Source organism: Zingiber officinale, chromosome 4A (genome assembly GCF_018446385.1).
Source record: "Zingiber officinale cultivar Zhangliang chromosome 4A, Zo_v1.1, whole genome shotgun sequence".
NCBI lineage: Eukaryota > Viridiplantae > Streptophyta > Magnoliopsida > Zingiberales > Zingiberaceae > Zingiber > Zingiber officinale.
In genome coordinates this window covers 96,957,097-96,974,194 of record NC_055992.1, presented here as the reverse complement: position 1 = coordinate 96,974,194, position 17,098 = coordinate 96,957,097, and positions in this window count along the sequence as shown.

Below are 17,098 nucleotides of genomic sequence, written 5' to 3'. Positions count from 1 at the left end.
ACTTACTATTGTCCCTATCTGATTGGAAGTTCGAATCCGTGTAACCCACAGGGAGCAAATTGTTTGCTTGATAGACTAGCATATAATCTCTAGTCCTTCTCAGATACTTTAATATATGCTTCACAACAGTCCAATGTCCTTGTCCAGGGTTACTCTGATATCTGCTAACCATGCCCACGGTAAAACAGATATCAGGGCTCGTACACAGCACTGCATACATAAGGCTTCCTACAGCCGAAGCATAAGAAATTACCTTCATGTCCTTTATCTCCTTTGATGTATTCGGAGACATCTCTTTAGATAAAGCTACTCTATGCCTAAAAGGTAAGAAACCTTTCTTGGAGTTTTGCATGCTAAAACGAGCAAAGATTGTATCTATATATAAAGCTTGGGATAGACACAACATTCTTTTCTTGCGATCCCTTATAACTTTGATCCCAAGAATGTGTGCACATTCTCCTAAGTCATTCATATCAAATTGTTTGGACAACCATACCCTTACGTCCGATAATACCTTGACATTGTTGCCAATTAACAAAATATCATCTATGTATAGTACAAGAAATACCACCACGTTTCCGTTACATTTCTTGTATACACAAGACTCATCCAGACACTGAATAAATTCATATGATTGGATTACTTCATTAAACCGGATGTTCCAAGATCTTGAAGCTTGCTTCAGTCCATAAATGGACTGATTGGGCTTGCACATTAGATGCTCTTTGCCTTTTTCAATAAATCCCTCTGGTTGTTTTATATGGATGTTTTCTTTAAGACTTCCATTAAGGAATGCTGTCTTGACATCCATTTGCCAAATCTCATAATCCATATGAGCGACAATGGATAAGAGTATCCGGATAGACTTAAGCATGACTACTGGCGAAAAAGTCTCCTCATAGTCGATTCCCTCTTTCTGAGTATACCCTTTCGCAACAAGCCTTGATTTGAAGGTTTCTACCTTCCCATCTGTCCCTCTTTTCCTTTTGTAGATCCATTTGCATCCAATTGGCTTTTACACCATCAGGTGGTTCTACAAGCTCCCATACTTTATTAGAATACATAGATTCTATTTTGGAATTCATTACCTTTTGCTAAGATACTGCATCTATATCTTGGAGTGCTTCGTCATATGTTCGGGGATCATGTTCATGTTAACCTGGGATCAAGTCCGAAGACTCTCTCAAGAACATGAATCTCTCAGGTTGCCTCACAACCCTCCCACTACGACGAAGCACTGTCTCTGGCTGTGTATCATGTGTGACACGTGTTGTAGTTTCTTGTGGTACTTCATCTTGTACTGTTGGTATTAAAGTAGACGTGCCCTCTCTTATTTCTTCTAGAACTATTTCACTCATGGGCTTATGGTTCATTACATAATCTTCTTCTAAAAATTGAGCATTGGTGCTAACAATGATCTTCTGATTTTTAGGATTATAAAATAAATCACCTTTCGTTCCTTTAGGATATCCCACAAATAGACAAACTTTTGTACGTGATTCCAAGTTGTCAGTATCTCCCTTCAGCACATGTGCTGGACTATCCCATATCCGGATATGATTCAGACTAGGCTTACGCCCATTCCATAATTCCATGGGAGTAGAAGGAACTGTTTTAGAATGTACCATATTCAGAATGTACACTACTATTTCCAGAGCATATCCTCAAAATGAATTTGGTAATTCTGAATAACTTATCATCGATCTAACTATTTCCATAAGAGTCCTATTCCTTCGTTCTGCCACACCATTCTGTTGGGGTGTACCAGGTGCAGACAATTAGGATTGAATCCCGACTTCTGATAAGTAATTCTTAAACTCTCCAAAGAGGTATTCACCACCACGGTCAGACCGTAGTGTCTTAATACTTTTACCAAGACATTTCTCCATATCAGCCCTATATTCTTTGAACTTGTCAAAGCATTCAGACTTGCGGCGCATCAGGTAAATGTATCCATATCTTGAATAATCGTCTATAAAGGAGATGAAGTATTCATAACCACCTCTTGCCTAGATAGACATAGGACCACACAAATCAGAATGAACCAGTTCTAACGCATCTTTGGCTCTATACCCCTTGGCCTTAAAAGGTCTCTTGGTCATTTTACCTTCCAAGCATGATTCACATGTTGGAAAGTTTTCCAACTCTAATGAGCCCAAGAGTCCATCGGCTACAAGCCTTTGAATCCTACTTAAGTTAATATGACCAAACCTTAGATGCCAAAGATACGTTTGATTCATTTCCGAAGGTTCTTTTCTTTTATTAGAGTTAGAAGATGTGTTATTAATTTCCATACTTTGCTTTGTGGGAGAAATTGGATTTAAAGTATATAAATTGCTAACCAATGCACCAGAACAGATAATCACTTTATTTCTCTTTATAACCACATTGTTACTAAAGGAAACTGAATATCCATCCAAATACAGTTTAGAAACTGAAATTAAATTCTTTCTAAAACTGGGTACATAAAGATAATTTCTTAAAACCAATTTTCTATTCCTATCAAATGATAAGTAGACGTCTCCCACTGCAACAATCGCCACCTTAGTAGCATTGCCCATGTAGACAGCTATCTCTCCATCAAATAGTCGCCGGGTTTCCTGGAACCCCTGCAAAGAATTACAGACATGATCAGTGGCTCCCGTATCTACACACCAGGTGCTGGTAGATAACACCGCTAAACATGTTTCAACTACTAGAGCATGAGATATACCTTTATTGTTCTAATTCCTATCAGGACAGTCCGCCTTCCAATGTCCTGACTGCTTGCAGATGAAGCACTTGCCCTTCGGCTTCTTCATTCCAGCTTTTTGTCCAGTACCCTGAGGTTTATTCACCTTCTTTGCTGAAAAGACCTGTTTCTTCTTCTTCTTCTTGCCTTTCGACTTAGAAGTAGAACCATTTTCAGCATAGTGAATCTGAGAACTTTGAAAAAAAATAGCTTCTGCTGCCTGTAGTTCTATCAGAAGTTCCGCCAACGTATACTCTCTTTTGTTCATGTTATAGTTCATGAGGAACTACTCAAAACTTCTGGGTAGCATTTAGAGAATTATATTGACCTGGGTTTCCCTATCGATTTCTCCTCTAAGAACTTGTATTTCGTTCAGATAGGCCATCATTTTGAGGATATGATCCCTTACGGGTGTCCCCTCAGACATGGTGGCTGTCATTAGCTTTCTCATTGCCTCTTGCCTAACAGTCCGACTCTGGTGCCCAAAGAGTTCTTTGAGATTGTTCATTATATCATAAGCTGTTGGTAAATCTTGATGCTGATGTTGCAATACATTTGACATTGATGCCAAAATGTAACACCGCGCCATCTCATAAGCTTTTACCTATTTCTTATGATACTCAATCTCCTCTGGGGTAGAGTCACCGTCAGGTGCATCAAGGCAAGCATCAGTTAGTACAAACTTATAACTTTCAGCAGTAAGAACAATGTCTAAGTTTCTTTTCCAATCAATATAGTTGGAACCAGTAAGTTTATTCTCTTTCAGTATAATGGCCAGTGAGTTGAAAGTCATCCTAAGAATCACAAAAATAAACTTTGGTCAAGACTCTAAATTTAGAATAATATTGATTCCTCAAACAATACTATTTTAAATTAACCAACACCTCAAATCACCGTGAATATTGCATGCCACGTTAGTATGGATGTATACAAATTCAACATTTGTAAGAGGAGGGTGTGACTCATTAATTTTATTATCTTGTCATCCTAACTTTATGACAAATAAAATTAATAGTTGGTTTCACTTTGGTCACACAATACAATAGCAGTTACTCCGTTGGGGAGGATACTATTTAATGCGTCTAAGTGTATACCATTACTTGATACTAAGTCTATTAAATAGGATTGTGCCCCTTCAGTTGGAGAAGATCACACGCTCCTAAATAATTTCCTATAACCATCCATAAAAGGGAATTTGATCTAGTGATCCGCAACAAACCCATCCGTTGTGGAGGGAGGCACTCAGAGCCAACACGCAAGCTTATTGCATCACTTACAAACCAGTAATGGAGACCATGAGATTTATAAAAATCTCTCTCCCACTTAGTTATTTAAAATGAGGAATTTTAAACTATCCTAGCATACATCACATGCATACATACACATCACAATAAATAAAAGCAATAAATATGGGAATTATTTTTCAACTATTATGACCTTTTTCTGTTACTGTCCTCCATGTGCTACAACCCTAGCTGTTGCCATCTTTAGCCACCGCCATCGGGTCGAGTCGTCACATCCATCTTGCTTCTTATTCCACTGTGCCTCTGGTGCTCCAAAAGTACCACGCCTCGTAAGAATCCGATCCGCGACAAAAATAGAATTTTACATATATCGATCCTATATTCCACGAGGGAATGTACATGTATTCTAGATCGAATAAAAAATAAAATTCTAAAAATAATACAGCTCCTGGCGTATTTGATACATACAATCATGCATACAAAATAATGCCCTTGATATGTCCAAGGGTCCAATCACACACAATATCTAAATGCCATAATAGTTGGAGCCTGCAACCAAAGAGTTAGCAAATCCTACTATTATCCTGCCTAAATTATGTATGACATGTGCATAACCTATTTGAATTCTAAACACACAGAGGTAAACCCTAGCTCTGATACCAATTGTTGGTTAGTCCTAGGAAAACGTACCGATTCCACTGTACAAAATTTTTTGTATAAGTGTCGAACCTTTCCTTAAATAACCTATTGTGTTCTTTAGAAGTTAAATTAGGAATCACAGACGGAACTTAACATCATTGATTCCAAATTTAACTTATATGTTCTTAATGGTTTAGATTTGAATCGCAAGCGGAACTTAATACTATTGATTCAAATCCACTTATGTTATTAATTCCATTAAATATTAATTTCCAAAATTGGCTTCCAGGACTGCATGGCGAGGCACATGACCTTCTTGGATATGGGAGCAACCACCACTGCCTAGTCAAAGCCTTTTAAGGAAAGCTAATATTTAATTTCCTTAAATAACTCTAGGTTAACCAAAAAGAATAATCGAATCACAAATTCGAAAAAGAAGAAAACACAAACTCGAAAAATAAATTCGATAAACTAGATCTAATTGCCTCTTGTATTTAGAATTCTTACAAAGAAAATAACTAGTATGATGCAGAAGAAAACTACTAGTTATACCTTCTCTTTGTAAGCTAATGACCTGAAGATCTTCTGTCACGCCCCCAAAGGAGTCTCTGCTAGACAAAAATTCGACAGCATCTCCCCTATACCGGTGACAATCTGAAGCATCAATACAAGCAAAATACATCAGCCACATGCGGTTGGAATATTTATATACACAACCATGCAGTTATAATAACAGCCCACATGACTGTACTGAAACAATCACAACCACGCAGTTATATATAAAACAGCCCACACGGCTGTACTAAAAACCAACATAGCGAAAAAAGGAAAACGGAAAGCCCAATACAACACAATCAACACACTGCTAGCCGGCTAGGCTTTATACAACAACCACAACAATAAATACAACAACCCACCAAATACAACAAATACAAATAAAACATATACAAAACCAAAAACGACCTTCGGATGTGACGTAGGACCCGGCAGACAGGATGCTCCGAGCGACACTCCAACCATCTACCTGAAAACATAAAGATATACATGCGGTGGTGAGTATAGGTAACTCAGCGGGTAATAGAAAAGATAGTGCATGGTCTAAACATAAACATAGAGATCAAAGGTATACAGTCTCAGTAGGGAATCAAAGAATATGATCCTACTATCATAATCAATGCATCTGAACATATCAGACCTACTAACCTGACATACATACTATACAACCACAACCGACATAATGATAGATACATACCCAATCTAGAATCAACACCTGGTACAATGGTCAGTAAACTCACCATATCTGCAACAGACCTACTCGTGACACCTGTGCAATATAAATAAGACTACAAATACATGTAAAATAAATGACATGTATGCAGCATGACAACCATATGCAACAATCATATCGCAGACAAATGCAACGTACCATAAACACATGCAACTAGTATCTACTAGGCATATATGCAAATATATCTCCAACGATGCACCGCGCATCAAATGCAAATGTGCATGCATGCTCCATGGTCACCCCGCCACCTCTCTAGACACCACGACCCCTGTATGGCCGAGAGGCTTAGGTCCGTGACAAACCGTACTAGCCTCCAGTACATGCACCGCTATAGGCGGCCGAAGCGGACGGTCATTTAAGTAGTTATATAACTACATAGCTAAGGGTCCCTGACCACTCACAACTCAAGCCCTCTGACTACTGTACCCTCAAGACCCACTGCTCTAGAGTGGTCGAGGCTGACAGAACACTGAGCGGCTGAATGAGCACGACAGGACTAGCTCCACTCCTAGCTACCACTCTCCAACAGTGGCTGAATGGGCAGCTATAAACAACCGACAACTCTCTCACCACAAGGGAGACAATAGTCGTCAGTATGCAATGAATGATGACATGATATATATATATATATAATCATGATACCGACACTGTCATCATCAATGCAACCCCCAAACTACATGAGTACCCCACAATATGAGTATAATCGTCATGATACCTCCATATATACCACCAACCACATGCGCACAACTACGCATGTATAATCGACCAAAGATCTCCAATAACCCCACAAGACACATGTACACAGAACATAAGTACAATCAACATGTATCCTTCGGTAAACACATCAGACACGTGTATATACAACAAACCGACAACCAACATAACTCCTCCAAAAGTACATAACAAATACGTGTGTACATATGACATGCAAATGTATAGTCAACATGATGACTCCTATCATGCGTACCAACCTACGTACAGTCTACATCATATACCCAATCAGCATGGTAATACTAACAACCCGACAATCCCTACAAGACCTACTCTACATGTGTAATCACAACAGAGTAGATATCAAGAGTTGAGACTATATATGAATTAAATAGATCATCTCTAAGCTCAAGCAAAAGTAACAAGCAGGAAAAATAGCAACCGAACACAATATAAGGTAAAGTAACCTAATCCGTCAAATAACAACCATGCACTAAGCTCAAAGAAAATCTACATAGAGCCAAGGAAGAAATATCCGCCTTAATCTATCGACCATGTCCAGAATAAATCCCACGTCGTGATGATCATCCCATATCAAAGTCCTGCATAAATCAATATATACATATTTTATTTAGCTAAATTCACATGAATTTAAATAGCTAAATAAAATCCCTACTCAACTAAGATAACTCCACTCAAATCTGATCTCTGATAAATCCTCCAAATAATCCTCAATCTAACTCCTTCTAGATCCAAACATAATCCACAATCTATTAATCAATCCAATCCTATCCAACATTATCACAATACCTCCCAATTCGGTAATCATCCAATCAACCTATCAACCAAATCATCAACCCACCATCAATCACAAACTCCGACATGATTCACCTTTAAATTCTCACCCATATCCATAGTTTCCAATCCAAAATTCCTAATCCAATATCAACATGGATTCAACAACACATACTAAGTAAGAACAACCCTACCACCCATTATAAAACCTAATTTAGCACATACTAATGAAACCAACCGAAATACTTCATTGGAACATCCTTTACCTGAGAAGGTTGCAGCTGATCAACACTCAGCTCCCACCAGAACCCTACCAATAGCTGCCAAAGAAGCATTCATACATCAATCCTTCCAAAAATTTGTCCAAGAAGCAATCGTACAACAATGCATCTGATGAATCCTACAACCAGAATCACACTCACCCCAATTGATCCCTTACCTCTTTATCCGAGAGCTACCAAAGACCCCTAGCCGCAAGAATTGGAGAAGGTTAGTGATCGGCGTAGGGGAAGATCTACAATTCTGATCCAACTCCTCCTCCTAGTTCGGATCAGTGAGATCATCACAAAGGGGAAACAAATTACATAAGATTCTTGAATCCACCAAACTTTCCGACAAAGCTTACCTCAATCGATCACCTACAGTTGGTATCACACAATTCACCTCAGATGGTGACGATCTGCAATGCCCACCAATAACCAGATCAAGGAGGAGAACCAAAAGGGCCACGATCAGTGGGGAACAAGGCGAATCCCTTCTCCTCGTCGTGCCCTAGCTACGATGAGTCACTGCCGCACGCGCACAAGCACAGCCTAAGAGAGGATTCGCATCGTCGGAGATGGTCGGAGCCGTCAAGATCCGACAACTCCTCCTCAGGCGATTCGGCGAGGACAGAACCACGGCAGAGGGAGCTCTCCGTCGGTGTCAGGCGCCCGCGCATGAGAGGGGAGGAGAAAGGATCGCAAGAGGAGCCAATGGAGTCTTTGCCCTAGCCTCACCTGAAGGAAGATGGCCGGCGATCGTGAGCTCGGCGTCGGTGAGGCGAGAAATCGCCGGAGAGGGAGAGAGAGGTTCCGGGCGCGATGTGAGGAGAAGGAGGAGATCGGGGAAGAGGGTCGGAATCGGTGGTTTGGGAGAAAAAAAAATAATAAAAGAAAATGAATTTATAATTGAAACATTTTCTCACTTAAACGAGTATCCCAAACAGGCTTTATCCGCGCCCGGCGATCGATCCCCTCAAAATCCTCTATACGAGCTCCGAAAAATTCCTAGAAAATATCTAAAAATTATGGAAAAATCCAATAAGATTTTTCGTCCAATAATACTTATTATTTAATTTTCACGGTATCTTACAACTTCTGCCATATTCCTCGCCTCGCCTTGGACGTCTTGTGGGCGACGATCCTCCAAGATGAACACCACCCAAAAGCTTCTTCCTCTTCTTCTAAAATCCGGCCACCACCATCACCAAGAAGAAGAGAGCAAAAGGGAAAAGAGAAGGGAGAGGGCCGGTCACACCAAGAGGGTCTCCAAGTAAGAGAATAAGAGTTGTATCTCATGAAGCCCCCTCACCCCTTCTTTTATATTACTTGCCCAAGGCAAATAAAGAAAAACTTTTTACAAAAAATAAAATCATCCTCTAGTTTTTCCTTTTTCCTTTTTATTTTTCCTTTTCTTTCCTCTTGATTGAATCAATCACCAAAATTAATTTTTGTGATGATTTTTTATTTTTAATTATGGCCGGCCCCTTGCTTGGGCACCAAGCAAATTGGCCGGCCACCTCATCAAGGAAATAGGAAATATATTTTTTAAAATTTTACAAGAAGAAATCCTCTTATAACATTTACAAGCTCTCTTTTCTAAAGTAGGAGTTAAAAAAGGAAAGTTCTAAAAATTAAAATCATGTTTTAAAATTTAAAACTTCTCTTATAAAATTTCCTTTTTTAACATGATGATAGAAAATTTTAATTTTAAAATTTATCTTCCTTTTTTTTTCTTAAACCATGAGGATGGTTAAAAAAGGAAAGTTTTAAAACTTTTAAAACTCTCTATTAAAACATGTGACCAAATTCAAATAAGGAAAGTTTTTAAAATTAAAATCTCTCTTTTAAAACTTATAGTTTTCTACAAAGAGAAGATTTTAAAAATTCAAAAACAACCCTCCTTATTTGAATATTGTGGCCGACCCCTTCATGCTTGGTCACCAAGCAAAGGGCCGACCCCTATAGAAGAGGATGTGGCCGGCCCTTGCTTGGTCACCAAGCATTGGACCGCCCCACTTCTTGGACACCAAGAAGAGCCTTACATTTGGATGGACTTGAGGCTATAATGAGGCTACGATAGGGACCTAGAGGAGAAATTGGTTTTGACCTTTCGATAAGCTTGAGTATCCCATGCTCGCCCCGAACACACAACTCAAGTTAATCGATAATAACTCATTCCACTAGAGAGTTATTACTGCACTACCGCACCAATCCCAAATTACATTATGGGCTCCTTCTTATTATGAGTGTGTTAGTCTCCCTGTGTTTAAGATTATGAATGTCCACTAATTAAGTAAGTTACTGACAACTCACTTAATTAATATCTAGCTCCAAGAGTAGTACCACTCAACTTCATTGTCATGTCGGACTAAGTCCACCTGTAGGGTTTAACATGACAATCCTTATGAGCTCCTCTTGGGAACATTCTCAACCTAGATAACTAGGACACAGATTCCTTCTATAATCAACAATACACACTATAAGTAATATCATTTCCCAACTTATCGGGCATATTGATTTATCGAACTAAACCTCACCCTTTGATAAGTCAAAGAAATAAATATTAAATATATGTGCTTGTTATTATATTAGGATTAAGAGCACACACTTCCATAATAACTAAGGTCTAGTTCTTTTACTAAGTCAGTACAAAAAGAACTTATCTAAATGGTCCTACTCAATACACTTAAAGTGTATCAGTGTAATTTATTAGTCAAGATAAACTAATACTTAATTACACTAGGACTATTCTGATGGTTTGTTCCTTTCCATCTTAGTCGTGAGCAACTGTTTATAATTTATATAGAACCGACAACATGATCTTCTGAGTGTGACACCACACTCCATGTTATCTACTATATAAATTAATTGAACAATTACATTTAACAAATAAATGCAGATATTGACCAATGTGATTCTTTTATTTCAAAAATAAATGGTTACAAAAGCTAGGCTTTTAGTATATACTCCAACATGCCTGATCTGCTACATAGCCTAGTAGGCTATACTGCTCGCTCGACCAATCTTCCCGCTTGGCCTCTCTACCTGCTCGACTAGTCTGCACTCAGAACTTGGCAGAAACTAGCCCCTGCTGGCAACCTGAGATTATCAGCTCAGGTCATCTTGATAGATAAGTTGAATTTAGTTCAGTGAAATTTAAATTCGGCTAATTCCCAAATATCTCAAACAGATTGTCGAACACAAAGAGCCGGCCAGATCTACAGGACATAACCCCTCATTTCATGTGGGCGAAGTCCCAACATAAATTCGTGCGAACATATACCCAACCGGAATTACGAGGCACATCTCCCCAATTCTTATGAATAGAACTCCCAGCATAATCCCGGTTGGACAAAGAGCTGGCCGGATCTACGGGACGCAACCCCTCATTTCATATGGGCGAAGCCCTAGCATAAATTCGGGTGAGCATATAACCTGTGAGATCTCGAAAAAATTAATTAATAGGGTTATTTGAGAAATAGCCTTATTGAATTTTTTTCGAAATTTTTAGAAATTTTCTGGGAGTTTTTCGGAGCTCGTATGACGAGTTTTGAGGGGGATTAATTACGGGTACGGATAAAGCCTGTTTGGGATACCCGTTTAAGTGAGGAATGGTTTATATTATAAATTTCATTTCGTTTTCTTTTTATTTCCCAAATGCCCGAACCCGAGCCTTCCTCCTCTCTTCCCCGATCTCTCCTCTCTGCCTTCTCGGTTCTCTCTCGCGGACGGGCGACGGCGACGGGAGCAAGGCTCCAGCTCCGGCGATCTTTCTTTGCCGGCATCATCTCCGATTGAGCTTAGGCCGGCTGGCGTTTCCCTCTCCGGGCCGCAGCATAGCATCGTGTCTTCTCACGCCTGCCTGCCGAGCCCTAGTTCTTGTTTCGGCGCTGTTGGATTGAGCTCAGGTCCGGCCGACGCCTTTCATCTCCGGTCTCCTTCATGTTCCGATTTCTTTCTTTCTTCTCAGCTGATTCTGTCGACCTTTTCCTTCCCCAATCGACGCTACTAGATTGAGCCGTGCCACCCGATCGTTGGCGTGGAGATACCTTAGGGCTTTGAGGGTCACGGATTGGAGGGGATCAGTGAGTGTGTTCTTGATCAGTCGTCTGCTTGCTTGATTTCTTCTTGATCCGATCAGTGGAGAATCTAGTAGGTGGTTGTTTGGTGAATTTTCTAGTCCCGGCAACACTCCAACAGAAACAACCTTGTCTAGCAGCAACATTACTTAGTGTTGTGGATCAACAGGACAGTGCTGGGAATTAAGGTAAGGTATTGAATTGCTGTTCATGTGTAAATTGAATTAGGGTTATGGTTGAATTGAATTTTGATTGGAACATGAGGTAGATCATGTGTAGGCTTGATTTGAGGTTGTAATTAGTTGTTGATTGTGATTAGATTAATTGCTTAGATTTAACCTAAGGGGATGATTAGGGTTAAGGTAATTAACCCTAGTCAATCGTTGGATTTTAATCTAATGGGTGATTAGGGATTAGGTAACTAACCCTAATTGTCCGTTAGATTTTATTAGGTAGATTTAGGTTGTGTTGATTAGGGTTTTGCCCTAATTTGTTATTAGGGATTTTATTTAGCTATTCTTTTTGGATTTAGCTAAATAAAATATATATTGTTTGTTTGACACAGGACTCTGATTCGAGACAGACGTCTCGACCTTGGATTGCTTGATCGTACTTTATATTTGAGGCGGGTACCCTTTGACTTATCTTTTGATAATGTCTTATGATATGTGTAGCTTATATATATTTACTAGTGGTAGATAGTAGATTATTTCTTCCCTGGTCTTAGCTAGTTGATACCTATCACATGCTTCATCTGCTAGTTGCTTTACTTCAGGATTGGATATTTTAGCTCTTGCCATGTGTATATATGTTCATAGAGATGTATATTTATAGTGCTCTACTCTACTGGATTAGTTGCTTTACATGTGTGATACATGCTCTTGGATTCATGATACTTACATCATTGTTATATGTGATGCCTTTGGATTTATGCTGTTTATATCATGGTTATAGTTATATGTGTTTACCTTTTTGGCACGCACTTATATGGAGGAGGCTTTGTTCAGGTATGTCATATTGTAGCCGCATGCACCATATCGCATGATTGCATGCTGGGCGATTGACGACTCCATTATTGTTGAGCTCGTCGGCTGGCTACATGGGCCTGCACACAGCGTGTCCACTCATGGGTAGTGGCACAGCACTAGGGTGTGTATGGTAGTTAGCTCTGTAGTGCTCCGCTGGTCCGCTCATGGGTAGTGCGACTGCAGCGTGGTAGCAGGCAGGGATCCCTCCCCGTCATCGCGTACCGGGAGTTGAGAGCATTGCGCTCCCTCACTATGTTTGAGGTAGGAGGATAGGTGTACTCCGACAGCATCCCGTCCACTCGGTCACTCTTCAGGGGCAGTGATGGCAGAGTACACGGTGTCACAACCCGTCTCACCATTATGTGTGAGATGATGACTGATTGAGAGGGGTGACCATGTCATATTGCATCATATGCACGGATTGCATTCGTTATGATTGATGCATTTTGGTGATTGCATATGATTGACATGCATACAGGATACATGCTATCTTTTTATCTCCACAGTCAGTTGCCGAAGCCTCGCAGGTGAGCACAGTTTATTTCAGTTATGCATTTTCTTATTATTCTTGCTATAGACTGTACTTTATGCCTTTTGCTGGTTATTACAGTTTATTTCAGCTATGCATATCTGTTATACTGTTAGGAGACCGTACCGTAGGTTGTACTGTTAGGAGACTGTACTGTAGGCTCTATGGTTTAGTGTACTATACCATAGGATGTTGCTAGTAGTTATATGTTGCTGTACATATCTATTGGATTACCTGCTGAGTTCTTTGAACTCACCCCGTTGTTACTATTTTTCAGGTTGAGGCCGTCGGGAGATATTCCAGTCGCTAGCTCCATTATCGCAAGGATTTTCTTCTTCGGATTATATTTTGCTTTTGCATCTTATATACTTGTATTGTGGGTATGTATTGTGGACTTTACATTGAACATTCGGGTCTGCTTTTGTTTTCCGCTGCGGATATATTTTCATTACTTCGTGGATTTTGTTTTTCTTCGTTGTAGTGGAGTAGGATGTGTACGTATATCTTCGTTGGTTTCTATATCATCTTTTCTTTATATAACTGCGTGTATTGTTCATATTATATCTGTGTAGAAATATTGAATATAATTGCATGGATTGTTTACTATTTGTGTGTATTGTTCCGGCCGAGTGTGGCCGAGGTATAGATATATGTATACTGAGATTCATATTGTCCGCCGTACAGGGGAGGACTGGGACTACCTGGGGCGTGACAATTTATTTGGTATCAGAGCAAAGTTTTGCGATACCTACTTGTCGGGTTTCGGATTTACGATGCTTACTTTCGTGAGCCTTTCTCGATATTTTCGGATTTGTCCGGATTTCCGTCGATTTTCTCGTTTCGGAATTCCGAGGCATTTTGACAAGGTTTTATTGGTTCTATTTAGGGCTAAGCACCAGACGGCAAATAGGTAATTTAGGTAATTTTCAGTTCTTATACCTGTGATATCCGGGTAACATTTTCTTTGATATGCCACCCACATACACGTGTTCCGGTACTGAGACGTGGTCGTCCACGTAAGAGGTCGATAGATTCTCCGGAGACAGAGTCTCTAGAGAGATCTGCTAGGGTCGAGCCTGTCCGTCAAGGGCAGACTCGTCAGGATATTATAGGCACGTCGGATTATAAGACCCCGACGGTTCCGACTTTAGAGGTACCTACCCCTATTTTTGCGACAGCACCAGTGGTACCTCTTCCGATCTATCCATCAGTACCACCCATAGGATCAACTCCAATGATTTTGCCCAGTTCCATAGCGATATCTACGGATATGGTTGTGGCACGAGAACGGATCCCAGCCTTGGCGGAGTCGGTGAAAAGCCAATTCACGCTATTTCGCAGGGAGACTGATCAGAGCGTGGCTCAATCTTGGATAGAGTATATGAAGCGGGCATTCTTTACATGGCTTGCTCCGAGTGGGAGAAGACTGAGTTGGCTGCTTTCCACTTACGAGACGGGGCAGAAATCTGGTGGGACACGCAGCGCTCGATTATAAACGAGCAGCATATTACATGGGCGACATTTAGGGAGGCATTCGAGAGTCAATATTTTCCCCGGGCGTATCAGATGACACGTTGGCAAGATTTTCTGGGTCTTCGACAAAAAAATCGCTCAGTGATGGAATATAATACCGAATTTAATCGGTTGGAAAGATTCTGTCCTGAGTTGGTTGCCGAGGACAGATCTCGCATGCTTCAGTTTGTCTAGGGACTGAACGGACATCTTCAAATGAAGATTTTTGGTTTTAGTACTTCATCATACACAGAGACATTGGATAGAGTCCACCGGTGATCCTCATTGTACCCGATGCGGATCCCGAGATCACATGGTTTCTGCTTGCTCCTTGGGACAGTCAATTTGCTATTATTGCAAACTGCCTGGCCACGTCATCCGAGACTGTTCGCTGAAGACTCAGCATGTAGCTTCCGGAGTTTCTGATGCGGGAGGACGGTTTGGTCAGTCTGGGACCCAGCGAGGTGGGCCGAAAGCCCAATCTTCACACCGTCAGCAGAGGACAGCTCCCCCTGCGACCGCTGCATATGGCATGCACGGTCAGGAGCATTCCAGCGTTATGATGGAGTCCCAGGGTTCTATTTCTGGACCTCAGTATCTGACTCAGCCATCGGCGTAGTATCAGTTACAGCCCCAGCCACCAGTACCGACTCAGTGGCAGGCTCCGACTCCGACACAGCAGCCTTTGGCAGTGCTACCACCTCTACCACCATCAGATACTGGACGAGTTCACGCGGTCACCCGAGAGGATGCACAGCGGGCCGACGGATCCATTTTCCGTGGTACGGTTTTACTTTATTCATTTTCTGCTGATATGCTAATTGATATAGGTAGTTCACATTATTTTATATCTTGTGCATTTATGGGAGAGATTGGTAGACTACCTTCTCATAGATCTCGACAACTAACCGTCTCCTTACCATCTGGTGATACCTTGGATGTCACCCAGGAGGTCAGAGGTTGTCCGTTAGATTTTGGTAGCATTATACTCACGGTAGATTTATTAGTACTGGAGATGGTCGAGTTCGATATTATCCTGGGTATGGATTGGCTGTCTGCTTATCATGCCACGGTTGATTGCCAGAAGAGGGTGGTTACTTTCCGACCTCCGAACCAACCCTCTTGGGATTTCACTGGCATCAGAGACGATGGGATATCGACCATTTCTGTGATACAGGCGCAGAAACTGCTATCACATGGATGTCAAGGATTTCTATTATCGTTGATTAGTACTGACGACAGCAGTAGTCCTCAGCTCTCAGACGTTCCGGTGGTCCGAGAGTACCCAGACGTTTTTCCAGACGAGTTACCAGGTTTGCCGCCCCGAAGGCAAGTGGAGTTTGCTATTGAGCTGATTCCAGGGACTGCACCAATATCGAAAGCTCCTTATCGTATGTCACCGAAAGAGTTGGACGAACTAAAGGTCCAACTCCAGGAGTTATTAGATAGGGGATTTATTTGCCCTAGTGTATCTCCATGGGGGTCTCCAGTACTATTCGTCAAGAAGAAGGATGGTACTCTGAGGTTATGCATCGATTACAGGCAGCTGAATGCAGTGACTATCAGAAATAAGTACCCCTTGCCACAGATTGAGGATTTATTTGATCATCTTAGAGATACATCAGTGTATTCCAAGATTGATCTGCGGTCTGGATATCATCAGCTGAGAGTCAGAGATTCTGATATTCAGAAGACAGCATTCCGCACAAGATACGGACATTACGAGTTTTTGGTAATGCCATTTGGGCTTACCAATGCTCCTGCAGTATTTATGGATTTGATGAACCGTATCTTTTTGGAGTATTTAGATCAGTTTGTGATTGTGTTTATCGATGACATATTGATCTATTCACGTTCCGAGGAGGAACATGCGCAGCACCTTCGCATAGTCCTGGAGACTCTTCGACGACATCATCAGTACTGCAAATGTGCATTTTGGCTATCCTTGGTTTTCTGGGACATGTGGTGTCTAGCCGAGGTATTTCAGAGATCCTCGTAAGATCGAGGCTATCACTAGCTGGAAAGTCCAAGAGATCCGTAGTTTCTTGGGCTTGACTGGATACCGCCGATTCGTTGAGGGTTTCTCCGGATTGCTATGCCATTGACACGTCGACTAGGAAAGGCGTGAAGTTCACGTGGTCGAGGCTTGTGAGACCAGCTTTCAGGAGCTGAAGCGAGATTAGTGGTTTTACCTTCGGTGATGACGGATTAGTACTTTACGCAGACGCATCTCTTCGGGCTTGGGCGCTTTGATGCAAGACGGTAGGGTAGTCTCCTAT